The sequence below is a fragment of the Panthera tigris genome, chromosome B1, assembly GCF_018350195.1.
Source record: "Panthera tigris isolate Pti1 chromosome B1, P.tigris_Pti1_mat1.1, whole genome shotgun sequence".
In the NCBI taxonomy this organism is placed as follows: Eukaryota; Metazoa; Chordata; class Mammalia; order Carnivora; family Felidae; genus Panthera; species Panthera tigris.
Genome location: NC_056663.1, coordinates 192,819,041 through 192,832,053, shown reverse-complemented (window position 1 = coordinate 192,832,053; position 13,013 = coordinate 192,819,041). Strand labels below are relative to the sequence as shown.

General features: G+C 44.9%; 1 protein-coding gene across 3 annotated transcripts in view; it reads left to right on the top strand.

Annotated features, from left to right (window-relative positions):
- Window positions 1–13,013, top strand: part of C1QTNF7 (C1q and TNF related 7) — a 107,683-nt gene that overhangs the window by 29,317 nt on the left and 65,353 nt on the right. For 2 of the 3 annotated variants that reach the window (XM_007093759.3, XM_042984908.1), the window contains exon 1: window positions 2,862–3,108. The exons of the other annotated variant lie outside the window; for it this stretch is intronic. The gene's annotated coding sequence lies outside the window, so the exon portion shown is untranslated. Of the gene's footprint in view, window positions 1–2,861; window positions 3,109–13,013 lie in introns of those variants that run through there. 3 annotated transcript variants of the gene reach the window in all.

Sequence of the window (13,013 nt, the reverse complement as noted above, 5' to 3'; positions counted from 1 at the left end):
GGCAGCCCCCACCGTGCAGACGGCCAGGCTGTGCTGCCCTTACAGGAATCCGAGGGTTGACCAGAAGGCTGGCAGGTGTGACCCAAGGTCTGTTCCTCAGCTATTGTTTCTTATTCCAAGAACCTCATTCTTGATGAGCCAAATCTAGTTTCCTTGTGCAAAACAGCAAGGAGAAAAATTAATTTGGTGATAACAGAGGGCTTAACATTAGTGGTCTAATGGTTGGAGATATTTCAGTGAACCAGACATCCCTGCCCACAGTGAAACCTACAAACCAGTGAGGAAGACAAGCATTATGCAATTATCTTAAAAATATACAACTCCTCAACTACGATAGCTATGAAGTAACATTTGTAAAGGTGTACAAAAAGGAAACAATAACGAAGGGGAAGGATAGGAGAGTATAAGGGAGAGCTAGAGCAGGTACAGGGCAAGTCAAAGAAAGCTTCCCTGAGGTAAGGACACCGATTGAGTTCAAACTGATGACAAGGATTTATCAACACAGAGGAGTCTGGGAGGAAAGCAGGAAGAGAAAAAGAACATTCTGGGCAGACTCCTGACAGCTGTCACCCTAAATTCAGTGGGGAGTCCCTAAAGAAAACCACAGAGTTCCCCTTCACCCCCTCCCCTTCTCACAGGGTAACACCTCCCTGACGTGAGGCAGCTGAGCTCAGTGTTAGCAGGAAAGAAACATAGAGCTTCATGGCTCAGAGCCCAGGAGAAAAGAGGGGATGGAGGCAGATTGTGTCATGAAAAGAACATGGTGCTGGTCATCACAATTTACATGTGGACACTGCCACTTACTAGATTTGTGACCTTGGAAAAGTCACTACCAGCCTCTGAAAATTGTTATGAGGATTCAATGAGAAAAGAAACAAGTGGGGCCTTATACCCAGTGAGTGCTTCGTAATGTTAGCTTAATGTTCTCACTTTCTCCAGGTCTGCTCTGGACTCAACTGTGTCCCTTCAAAGTTCGTAGGTTGAAGCCCTGACATATAGGGTAATGAGACTATATCTGCAGATAAGAGTCTTTAGGAGGTAATTAAGGTTAAATAAGCTATAGGGTCGGAGCCCTGCTCCACATGGACCGTGGCCTTATAAGAAGAGGGAGAGAGGGAGAGAGGGAGAGAGGGAGAGAGGGAGAGAGGGAGAGAAGGAGAGAGGGAGAGATGGAGGGAGGGAGGGAGGGAGGGAGGGAGAGCCTTCCCACTCTCCATTATGTGGGGATACAGTGAGAGGCAGCTGTCCACAAGCCAGGGAAAGGGCTCTCACCAGAACCCGACCATGCTGACACCTCATCTCAGACTTCCAGCCTCCAAAACCATGAGAAAGTTAATTTCTGTTGCTTAAGCCCCCTGTCTATGGTGGTTCGTTATGGCGGCCCAAAAACTGCTCTTAGAGATGATGGAGTGCAAATCTTAACTGCAATGACATTCGAAGAATGAATTTATGAAAGGGCAAAGGAAGGGAATGGGAGAACTAAACAGGACTGGGGGGTTGAGCATTTTCATCAGTGAGGCTGGTCTCAATCCATTTGCTGTCTGGCCGTGAATACTTGGATGTACAAGTACATCCTGTGTCCAGGATGCACACAGCCTCGCATGTGTCAAAACTCTACAGATGGTTTTCTGTGTGGTTGAGGAAAACATTTTCTCCTTCTTTTCATTCTTACTGTTGCATGAGAGATAGAAGGACACATAAACTCTAAGAAAGAAGGAAGATCAGTAGTGGCCAGACCGGGGATACAAGCGCCAAGAGATGGCATAATAAGGGAAGAAAGGCAAAGTATACTCCTTAAAAGGAGAAGGGAACAAGTCCAAGAACCCAGGATAGAGGACGTGGCATCATCCCATCAACAGAGCTTTCTGTGTGAGATGCTATTCGGGATGCCGGAAAATACTTCCTCACAATTTCAAAGCCTGCAAGTGTTGATAAGCACGACCTCCATGCAGAATGCATTTGATCTTCCCACCGCAAAATGAGGCAAGCCCGGCAGGACAGGGATTATGTCTCCAGGGAGGAAATTGTGGTTTGTAATGCTTCAATGAAGTTCCCTTGGCTGATGAGTGTTAGAGGCAGTAGCCAAGCCTTGATTTTCTGATTCCAGACCCAGTGTCCTTTCTGTGGCAAATGTTCAAACATGCTCTACCTTTGCATCTGATCTTGACCTGGTTTTCCAAGGTCAAAAGTTTTCTCCGTGTCCTGTCTTCTTCCTTGACCCAAGGAAATTCTCTGCCCCAACAAGTCAGATGGCTTGTTGGATGGCTTCTTCCAGAACAGAAAATAACCCTGAATGGACTATGAGAACAGAAAAGGACAAGAGAAGCATGTAGATTGGGCCCTACTGACAAAATCCCATCGTGGGGTATAATTGGTCTCCGCCTTGATGAAGTTCTCCCTCAGCGATCCCGATACTGTGAGACCACACAAACACAACCATTATTCTGACTCCCACTTTGCAGCCCTGAGAACTGAGATTTATGACACGCCTTCTAAAGATCAAGAGCCAGATGCCAAATCTTTGTCTCGACCTCCCTATAGGGGACGGAGCTCTGGTGTGACAGTCAGGAGGCTCTTGGGATCCAGTCCTTCCACTCATACCCCGTGCGCTCCTGGTCAAGGCTTGTAAACCCTGGGTTTCATTTCCTTCCACTGTGAAATGAAGGGACCGGAGGGCACGGTCTCTGAGAACGTTCTCTGAAGTGGCTGGTAAGAAAGCAATCACAAATATTGAAACAAAATATGGTCCAGATTCTTCATGCTGGTTCCCAGATATGATTCAGGGAGGGAGCCAACAGATAGAGGAGGCTACTTATTTTTGCTGGTGAGGTCAACAGATACTTCTTTCGAGCTCGATCAAACAGGAGGTCTGTGCAGGCCACAGCGTCATTGCACGTCATGGGGCTTGCGTGCTCCCTCTCTCCCAGCCACTGCTCGAAGCCCGGGAGAACGCTTTTGAAACCAATCAGGAAATTACTTATCAATCTGCAGCCCCGCAGAGCTATCAGGCTCCTCGCTGCCAAAGAGAAGGGGATTTCGAGTTAAAGCTCCACATCTGCGTGCACTAGAATTCAAAGACTCCAGCTGTTGGAAGGTCTTGCGAGCAACGTAAGTAAACAGCCCTCTCTCCCGATCGAAGTGAACTTCTTCAGGCTTTTCTTCTCCCACAGATGAGTCTTTTGGCTCGCGCTGGTGTTGAGCTGTTCTCTCTCTGTCCATCTATGAGGTTTGGGGGTGTTTACTGACTGGGGCTTACTCAATGAACCGTCTCCTCTGGGGGTTGCTTCTGCTGAACAGAGGAGAGAAAGCGAAAGTCGTCAGAATCGGCTTGGCTTGGGAAGGGTTAGTTCTGAAAAGAGCCTTTGACTTGGCAGTTACGCTCCTTAGTGGCTATAGATCCATAGTCAAGAGGAGCAAGAGGCTGACACTTGCGGGAGCCTCACCCGGAAACACGGAATTGTCATCGAGTGCCTACATCTGTCATCCGTGCCTACATAATTCAAATTGAAGGGCTTTCCTTCATTCTGATACACCGCAGGAGTTTGCTCGAGGAAAGGGAAACATACAAGCTAATAGTGTCTGGTGGAGATTTCCCTGTAGTAGTATAAACCTTGTGCTAGATGTCGTTTGGGTTGAGGGTGCTGATTTATTTACTGTTTATTTTATTAAACAAATGTGCTCGGCATTTTACATTGCTGTGGGGAGGATAAGCCGTTCGTTGCAATACACGAGCGCGAACTGTGTTGGTAAAACCATGGGCTTGCGTTAAGAGTAATTATGAGACGGGATTGCCTAGTGTCGTACATAACACACTGTACTAGAGCATATTTCTTTCAAAGCTTTTTTGAAATGTTTATTTTTGAGAGAGGGAGAGAGTGCTGGGGAGGGGCAGAGAGAGAGGAGGACAGAGGATCCAAAGTGGGCTCTGCACCGACAGCAGAAAGCCTGATGCAGGGCTCAAACTCATGAACCGTGAGATCGTGAGATCACTATTAGGAGATCATGACCTGAGCCGAAGTTAGACGCTTAACCGACTGAGCCACCCAGGCGCCCCTCTTTTAAAGATTTTTTAAATCAGATTGTGGTTAAGGACTGGGAAGTAATTGCTAGAGGACAGCTCATGTAAAGGAAATAGCTCTGTTTTGATCAACATTCGCTCTCTGACACCCTGCAGCTTCCCCAGGACCTTGTCCTTTTCCAGGGTCTCTCATCAAGAACCCTACGGCTGCAGGGAACTCGCGTCCCAAGGTCTCGGACTCTGTCCCCCCATCAGACTACACATCTCTCAATATGTCTTGATTCCTACTTTGCATAATAAAGCCTGGCATCCGCATCTTGGTTCTCCTACTCCCTGGAAAGCTCTCCTAAGCACAAGAACAACTGGCCTTAACTCTCCTCGATATCTGACTCGCTTTCTTTCCCTTTGAATACCTTTGCTTCACAGTTTGATGTCCTGTAAGGACGAGACCGGCTTGTTCCTCATATGCTAATTAACTCCTCTGTGCCTTGATGGCAGTGCGTGCGTAAGGCATGTCAGAGGGCCAGGAGGCTCCGGATGGAAAGGGATGTATAACAGCCTATTTCCTGTGTAGACACCCCCCGGAGCAACTTTTAGTCTGAGGTGATCTCTAACCTTTCACTTTTACTTAGTACATATTACGTGCTTGATGTGCTAAAAGCAATAAAAACAAAAGCTGAGACGATGCTCCCCTTCTAGAACGAATGTGTTTGTAGTCTGTGGAGCCCAAGCCAGCTTTTGTTTTCATGGCAATAATTAAATAAATCTGGGCACTAGCTGTTGGACATGTGGGGTGCAATGGATCATAAAATGGAGGGATACGTGTTTGGAATGTGAAAGGAAATTATCCAAATATTGGGAAACATTTACTGGGCATTCGCCATGCATTTGGCCCTCTGCTCACCGTGTCGCGTGATGTCTTTGGAGCAGGCAACTCGCTGGTTAGGAGTAGCGGCTCTGCAACCACAGCACCCGGGGACACGTCCCAGAGTGGCCTCTGCGTGGTCACTTCACTCCTCTGTGCCTCAGTTTCCTGAGTATGAAATATGGGTAAAAACCTTGGGAGCTCATGGGAGGGTTGAGAGTTAATGTAAGCAAAGCGTTATTTGGGTTTCTCTGTAGGAGAAACTGAGGCTAAGGCTAGCTAAGTAACTCGCCCATGGCGGTGATGGCCGGCAGGGTTGGAATTTGGAGGTAAATGATCTGGCTGCATCGTAGTGGAGAAAGTCCACGTTTAGAACCAGCATCTGCTTTCCTTGCTTCCCTCATGCTGTTGGGTTCTTTGGGGTGTCTCCTTGCCAGGCCCTCACAATGCCTCCTGGGGGCATGTGACTGACCACCGCCCGCGAAGATTTCAGACCAGGAAACAAGCTCAAGATGCGAGACAACTCGCCCCTAGGTCACGCACTGAGAAATTACCAGAGCTAGGAGCTAAGCACGGTCTTTCAAATCCCCACTCCCACTTTCAAATCCCCTCTCCCACTCTTTTCAGGACCCCACACTCTTGATGAGGCCAAGTCCATACTGCCCCCTGCAGGGGAGAGTGAGTTAGTGGAAGAAGCCAGTGCTGCATGCATATCAGTGAAGGCCTCGTGGGTCACTGGCCCGCGGGCCTCATTAATTAAGGGCCCCTTGGTCAGTAACTCTCCAGAGGATTTGGATGTGCATCAGAGTCAGACAATCACATTCCTCAGCCTGTTTTGTAATCTGGGAAAGAATGCATATTGCCATATCCACCTGAAGAAGGTGAAAACTTGTGCTAAGTACAAGAGATTGGGCCTTTTCCCCATTCAAATTTTTTGGATTACCCTGTGGTCAGAATCAACCTTATTCCAGAGTTAGTTACTGTCTTGTTTATATCCCGGTGCTTTCTTCAACTTCTGGCATGCGTCACCTGCTTCCAAGCCCTGTGACCACCTGAACTTGTTGTCATCAACACTTTTGGTTGCATCAGCAGAGGGGCGGTTTTCCTTCCTTTGTAGGCCTTTTATTATAAATCCGTACAGCTCCGTGGAATTCATCACCACTTAGTACAAAGTGAGCTGCTGTCTGTATAGCATGAGAAATTTGCTCAATAAACTTAACACAGAGAAATCAGCGACTTGGAGCATTTACTGTGCTGAATAAAATACAATGAGATCGATTTCTCTGAAGACTACTTCAGCACAGATAAATGCAAGCCAAACGTGTTCTCAAAACATGTGCTAGGATCTTTAGCTGCCTCGGAAAGAGGTCACAGAGGGCGTGGTGGAACAGGAACCACTGATGCTGGGAATAATTTCTGGTGGTGGCAAATGTCAGAATTGGAAGGGAAACGGCCATGGTTTTGAACTCTGGCTTGATCACCTTCTAACTGCAAGACTCCAAGTATGTCACTTACCTCTCAGGTGTATGTAACAGACATAACCAAGCCCGCATGGCACCTAGCATAACAGGTGCCCGACCAACAGGGGTGTTCCTTTTCTCCTTAGTTCTGGTCCATTCAGTCTCCAGATATTTACTGAGCACCTACAATGTGCTATGCACTATTCTAGATATACCTGTGAAGCGAGAGCCAAAGTCTCTACCTTCCTACCTCTAGAGGGGGCAAAAATAGAATCATAAACCAGAATGTAACTTCAGAGACTGGAAAATGCTATGGAGAGAAAATAAAGTACAGTAATGAGATAGTGTGACTAGCAGTAAATCCATGGAGCTTCTTTTAGGCCTGAAAATCTGTTTTGTCATTTCCTTTCCTCATCGTAACATCATATGCCGTGAGTAATTGCATGAAAAGAAGGAGAGAAAAATCTCTGAACCAAACTATACTACATTCATTCTTTCATTCCATCTTCTGCACTTTTTTTCAAACTGCTCTTTGTCATCAATGATAAATGAGTAGGTCTTAAGTGAATGAAGATTAATTAATTATTCTTCTTAAAAAGTTCAAATCATCACAATTCCTAGGGATTACATTGTTGGAGAGGAGAAGAACCACCGCATGGCAGATTTTAGGGATGATTTGTGCCGCTTCACCATGACTTCCTGTGTGGCTGCGAGTCTGAAATTGTACATATGTTAGTGCAGCCAACATGCAGAGCTGCCAGACGTCGGCCGATCCAACGTTCTATTAGCCAAGAGTCATGTGTATGGCTTTGAAAAACAATCCACGGTCTGAAATGTTTCCTTTCTTAAAATGGTGCAGCAAACCTCACTTGGGTCTGAGACAGCGTCTCTCCATAGCGAAGGTCACAGTGTAGATAACTTGTACCGGAGGAGTCTTTGTCTTTCAATCAGCCAACTATTTGTGGCCAGAGTATACTTGGCCGTAACAATCTGGATGATTGTCTCATTACTCCATTATGCCTTTATCACCATCGTGTAAACCCCAATTAAGGGTCCACAACTTAGAACGAAAATCTTGTGTTCATGACAACACAAACCGTGCAGGCCAAGGTTTCCGATTTTCAAATATAGCACTGATATTTTTTTTTTTTTTTTTGCTTAATTTATAGAAATGTGATCTCTCCAAATTGCAAACACATTTTTAGCAATTGTTTTGGGAAAACCGGGTCCAAAGTTAAAATCCAAGGACTGAAAACTAAGAGTGAAGAAGAAGGGACTAGGACATTGACAAGTTAATTAACCGGTCATGGGGAGTGTTGTGGGGATGCTTCTCAGGACTCCAAAGCAATCTCACCCAGAGAATGGTGGTGAGCTGCTGTCCAGAGGCAAGAGTAGGAGAAAGAGGCTACTGTTACATGTGCACTTTTATGACAGATACCATTCTCAGCTTTTTATGTATATTAGCTCCTGATCAAGACCCTAGTGTGGCTACTATTTGCTTATTCTACAGATGGGGGGCTGAAGCTTGGTGCAGTTAAGTAACAAGAAAGTTCAGCACCCGCTAGGAAATGGCAGGACAACCTTAATCCAGGACTGCCCAGCCGCACACCCCACTCTACCGCCCTGCTGGAGACAGATAAAGTGTTCTCCCATCCCATGCGATACGCATTCTATGTAAGTAAAGGAAGGATGTACTGCACGTTTTTAAATGTTGAAATGGCCTTCTGAGGGAAGAGGCTGAGGAATCGTCTCTTCTTTGGAGGTCTATTAAACCCAGATTGCTTATCATACACGTCTGGTAGGACTTCAGTGTGGTCCTTTCCCAAGGTGAAAAGAAAGACAAAATGATTGCTCAAGGTCCTTTCTAGTTTTCCTGACCAAAGGCCAAGTCTACACCCATGCAAGGCAAAATGGTGGTGACATGTCAAGCCTGGTCACCCCGCTCTCCCTGCCCGACTCCATGCCGAGTGCTTTGGCTGAAGTGATGTCCAGGCTTCCTGGAAAAACCACAGTCAGTCAGATCACAGGCTCTGCTGGCCATTTTCCCACAACCAGGGAGGAGACCCAACTCTGTTCCAGTTCGTGCCCAACCAAAGGAACACCATTCCAGGGAAGCTATTATCTAATTTGGTGGTTGTACTTCCAGTGTTTCGGAAATGCAAATTGGGACCAAACCGGCATAAAAATGGAACACGGTTAGAAAATAGGAATGTCTTCTAAAATTCTGGTTACCAAGTGCATCAGTTTGGATTGCATGTATCTGTGAGCATCAGAAAATCTGGTCCTTTCACATGTAAGGGGTTTATTTTTCTCACATAACAAGAAGCCGAAAGGTAGATGATCCAAGGACGATGTGGCTATTTAAAGGTGCCATCAGGAAGCCACATTCCTTCTGTCTCCCTGCTTCACTAGTGTTGGTTAGCACAAGGTTTTCATCCTCATGGTGGCAAGACAGCTGCTGTACCGCTAGGTATTGAGTTCATATTCTGGGCAGGAAGGGAAAAACCTTCTTGTCAAACTTTGCCCCTTTAATTGGAAAAGGAAACCCTCTTCCAGGACTTCCCATGTACTTGTGCACCCCTCACAGCAAGACGATCTGGAAATTTGTGTATTGTTTGTGTATTCTGTCTTTCATGTAGAAAAAGTCAGGGGGAAACGGATTGGGGTGGGTTTTGCAAGAGTCAAACCTATAGTATTTGTCAAAATATTCCACAAATTCCTGTTTATGAAAGCAATAAATTTGGAATTTGATACATAAATAAGAACTATATTACATAAACATTTGCTAGTTGCATATATTTTGATACTTAGTTGTGAACATAAAAGTATTTTTAAAACAAGGGGCAGGTAGGGACAGGATAAGGGGGCAGGTAGGGACAGGATTCTATCCAAAGTACCACAGAGGAGGAAGAAGAAATGGGTTTGGGTGTCAGATCAAGGTCTGCATTCTGCCTCATACCTAACTAGGTGTGGGATATCTGCAGGCCGTCATTTATTTATATTTAAACTAGGGGTAATAGTAACTACCCACAGAATTACTTTAGGATTTAATAAGATATATAAGTTTATAAAGAATATACCTTATAAAGAGTCTGGCACATAATAAGCATTCAAGAAATGATAGTTCTAAGGGTGCCCGGGTGGCTCAGTTGGTTAAGCGTCCGACTTTGACTCAGGTCATGATCTCACAGTCCCTGAGTTCGAGTCCCACGTCGGGCTCTGTGCTGACAGCTCAGAGCCTGGAGTCTGCTTCAGGTTCTATGTCTCCCTCTCTCTCTGCCCCTCCCCCACTCATGTTCTGTCTCTCTCTGTCTCTCTGTCTGTCTCTCTCTCTCTCTTTCTGTCTCTCAAAAATTAAAAAAAAAGATAAAACGTCTAGAAATGATAGTTTTCTCTTGCTTTGCACCTTTTATTCAGCAAGCGTGTAAACCTTCATGAGCTGACAGTTGAAAAATCAACTCTTTGATTGCAAGAAATGAGGACAAATCCACCGAATGGTGTGTAGCCTTGTTCTATCCGTACACGCCAAGATTCTTTCATTTTGGGTTTCATCACATTATCTTAGCAAACCAGACAAAAATGTCCAAGTGATTGTGTTTTCTAAACTGCATCATACACTTCAAAGTGCCATCTGCTTGTAACTTGTTACAAAACAGAGTCAACAGAGCCATTTGTTGACATCTGAAAAAGTGACCAGTGTTTGTTATCAAGGGACATCATTCCTAGAATTTGTGCAATTTGTTCTGTGGTGTTGGGATGTGAAGGAAAGCCTGCACAGAAACTCTCAGCTGTTTCAATACATTTTCCTCATTTTAATCCACGGACCCAGGTCTTAAATCGTGTTGCTTTCCGTTTTAATTATCTCTCCATGTCACTCCAAACTTTGCAGTCAAAGGTGGAGATTTAAGGCTTATCACCTCACAGTCGTCATTGCAAAATTAAAAAGAGGAAATGAAACAAACCAAAAAATGTCCACAGCTTTGCCAAGTCTAAATCTATCCATCAGCCAAAATCTCATTTCTGCACTACGATCAGGTTAAAAAAAAAAAATGATAGAAAGCAATTCAAAGTCATTGGCTCCTGTTCACACATGAGCGGACCATTTAAAGTGACCTTTAGCAAGCCATTTATTGTCTCTGTCCTTACCCAGAAAAGTTAATGAACATACCCGTCCCTCCCATCCCACTCGTTTGCTATGAAGACCACTGAGCTAATGCATTAGCAGTGGCACTCAAAATAAAATGATGCACTCAAGCCCGTTTTGGTGTTTTCTGTCCCTCGCAGCACCGTTTGCAGCACACCGTCGTGCATGAACTGCATGACCTTCTCGGGCTCTCCTCTGATTTCTCACCATATTTTTGCAGCCACGCTCTCTTAACAAAAGGCCACTGCTCCTCTGTCATTCTCTCTTCCATACCTAAGTCTGAATTTAGCCAATTCAACCCTTTTTCCTGACCCGAAGGAAGCCAAATTCATTTCATGCTCCTTGAATGTATACTTATTTATTGGACCGAAAGTGATCCAAACAGGCAAAAATCCCTGCCCTCCTTGAGATTGCATTTCCGTCCTCTGGCCTCACCAGCCTAGATATACTGATAAGGACACCTCAGAGTCAACCATCCAATGTCATGCTCTCTCCTCTCGCTGAGATCCTTCCAAGTTGTTTCTACGCTGTGCTCACATGTGCTCATGAATTTCTGTGCAGCAGTCACCATAAATCATGGTCCAAATCATAGTCCTCTATGCAAATCACAGTCTTTAATGGGGTCCATCTTGAGAATGGCAACATTCAAATGATAGATGCAATCTCTTGTTTTCCCAAAGTTGATGATCCTCATGCAGCCAGAGTGTTGCTAAGTTCTGGGCAGAGATGGAGAGAAAGCCTCTTTCCCATAGTGAGTCACCTGGCTCCAAAATAGTTTTGCTTGTACCCAAAGACTCAAGTTTTTACTGGAAATGTCTTCCTGAAAAGTTTCCCTGGAAACATTTCTTTCAACATCTGACATTAACAACTCTCTCCATAAAGCCTTAAAACTAGTCACTGGGCAGGGAAGAGAAACAACTTATACTCTCTACTGTCTGTATCTATCCCCCACCATTCAGATACCCGTGCATACACATCCCCACACCTCTCACCCTTAATGGCCAATATCTAACTTCTAGTTGGCCTTAGGTAGAATACTTTAAAAACCAATGAAATCTAGGCAGTCTAACTAAACAGTTGCCCGTTCAAATGAGTATAGTTTGGAAATAGTTATTCCCAACTGCTATGAAGCACAGAATGGCCAGGCACGCCTGAATGCCTTCAGATAGTGGCTTGTGAAGCACCCTTGGAAAAAGCTGATTTGCTTTCTTCACTCTTTATTGGTCCTGTAAGTTGCCTTTAACCTACCAGATCTACTTTCCTTGGAAGAACATAGAAGTAGAGTGGTTAGAAATAGAGCTAAGTTCAAATTATTTCAGGGTGACAAAGACGAACGTTTGTACAGACTGAGAGCAGTCGGCCAGTGGTGAAGTCGAAGATACCGGAAAATGACAGAAGGTTACTGAGCCAGGTAATCTAGGAGAGACAAGAGGTAGGTTGAAACAGTCCCCAGGGGGAGGGCTTGGTTTTGAATAAGCATGGGTCCTACCTCACACCAGTGTCCATTAAGACCGGCAGGAAGCTGGCTGGCTCAGTCAGGTAAGCGTCCGACTTCAGCCCAAGCCATGATCTCACGGTTCGTGAGTTCAAGCCCCGCGTCAGGTTCTGTGCTGACAGCTCAGAGACTGGAGCCTGCTTCAGATTCTGTGTCTCCCTCTTTCTCTGCCCCTCCCCCACTTGCACTCTGTCTCTCTCTCTCTCACACAAATACACACACACACACACAAAAAAAAAAAAAAAAAAAAAAAAAGACCAGCGGGAAGCAAATGAGAATGGATGAGAATGTGGATAAATTAGGTATGGTAGAAACATTGAGAGGATCCAGATCATGCTCTCTGTTTTTCGCTAGGATGATGGAAATAAGATCATTGCTTAAGATAAAGACAGCAAACTGATTAAATGTGTACTGCAAGTACCCAGCCCAGTTCTTGTCATGGGGAAGCACTAGAAACAAATTATATTTACTTCTTTCCCCCTTGACAGATTGAAATCTATAGCAAATGTTTATCTCCAAAAGACATCATATAAAAATAGCCACCATGACACCAGTCATATATTTTGCATTTTAACTGAAACACATGAGCCTTCCTGAAACTTTTATTTTAAACTCTGAACTATAATGACCTCTCTAAACTCATCTCAGCTTTGAAAATAACTTGGCTCAAGTGCAGACTGTCAGAGAAGGCCTCTGACCACACATATTCTCTTTCTGTGACCCATGAGCCTGGAGAATGTTCTGGAACCTTGCCAGCAAAGAGGTGTGTGGAGGAAGAAAGCTGAACTCTTGGAGCTTTTGATTTCAGTGCTGTAAAAATGGTTCCAGACATGACAAATGAGAGGGAGATAATCTAAAACATGGACCATTTTCATGTTTGCCCTTTGAAGATTTTAATAAGCATCAGCTTTCTTGGGGCAAATCGGGTTCTCAGCTTCCAAATGTTTCAGATTTAGACTGTCTTCCTTTGATTACTTGAAATCCTAAGGGTCAGTTTGGGGAGGTTTCATGCTCAGACTCGAGGGCAGCTG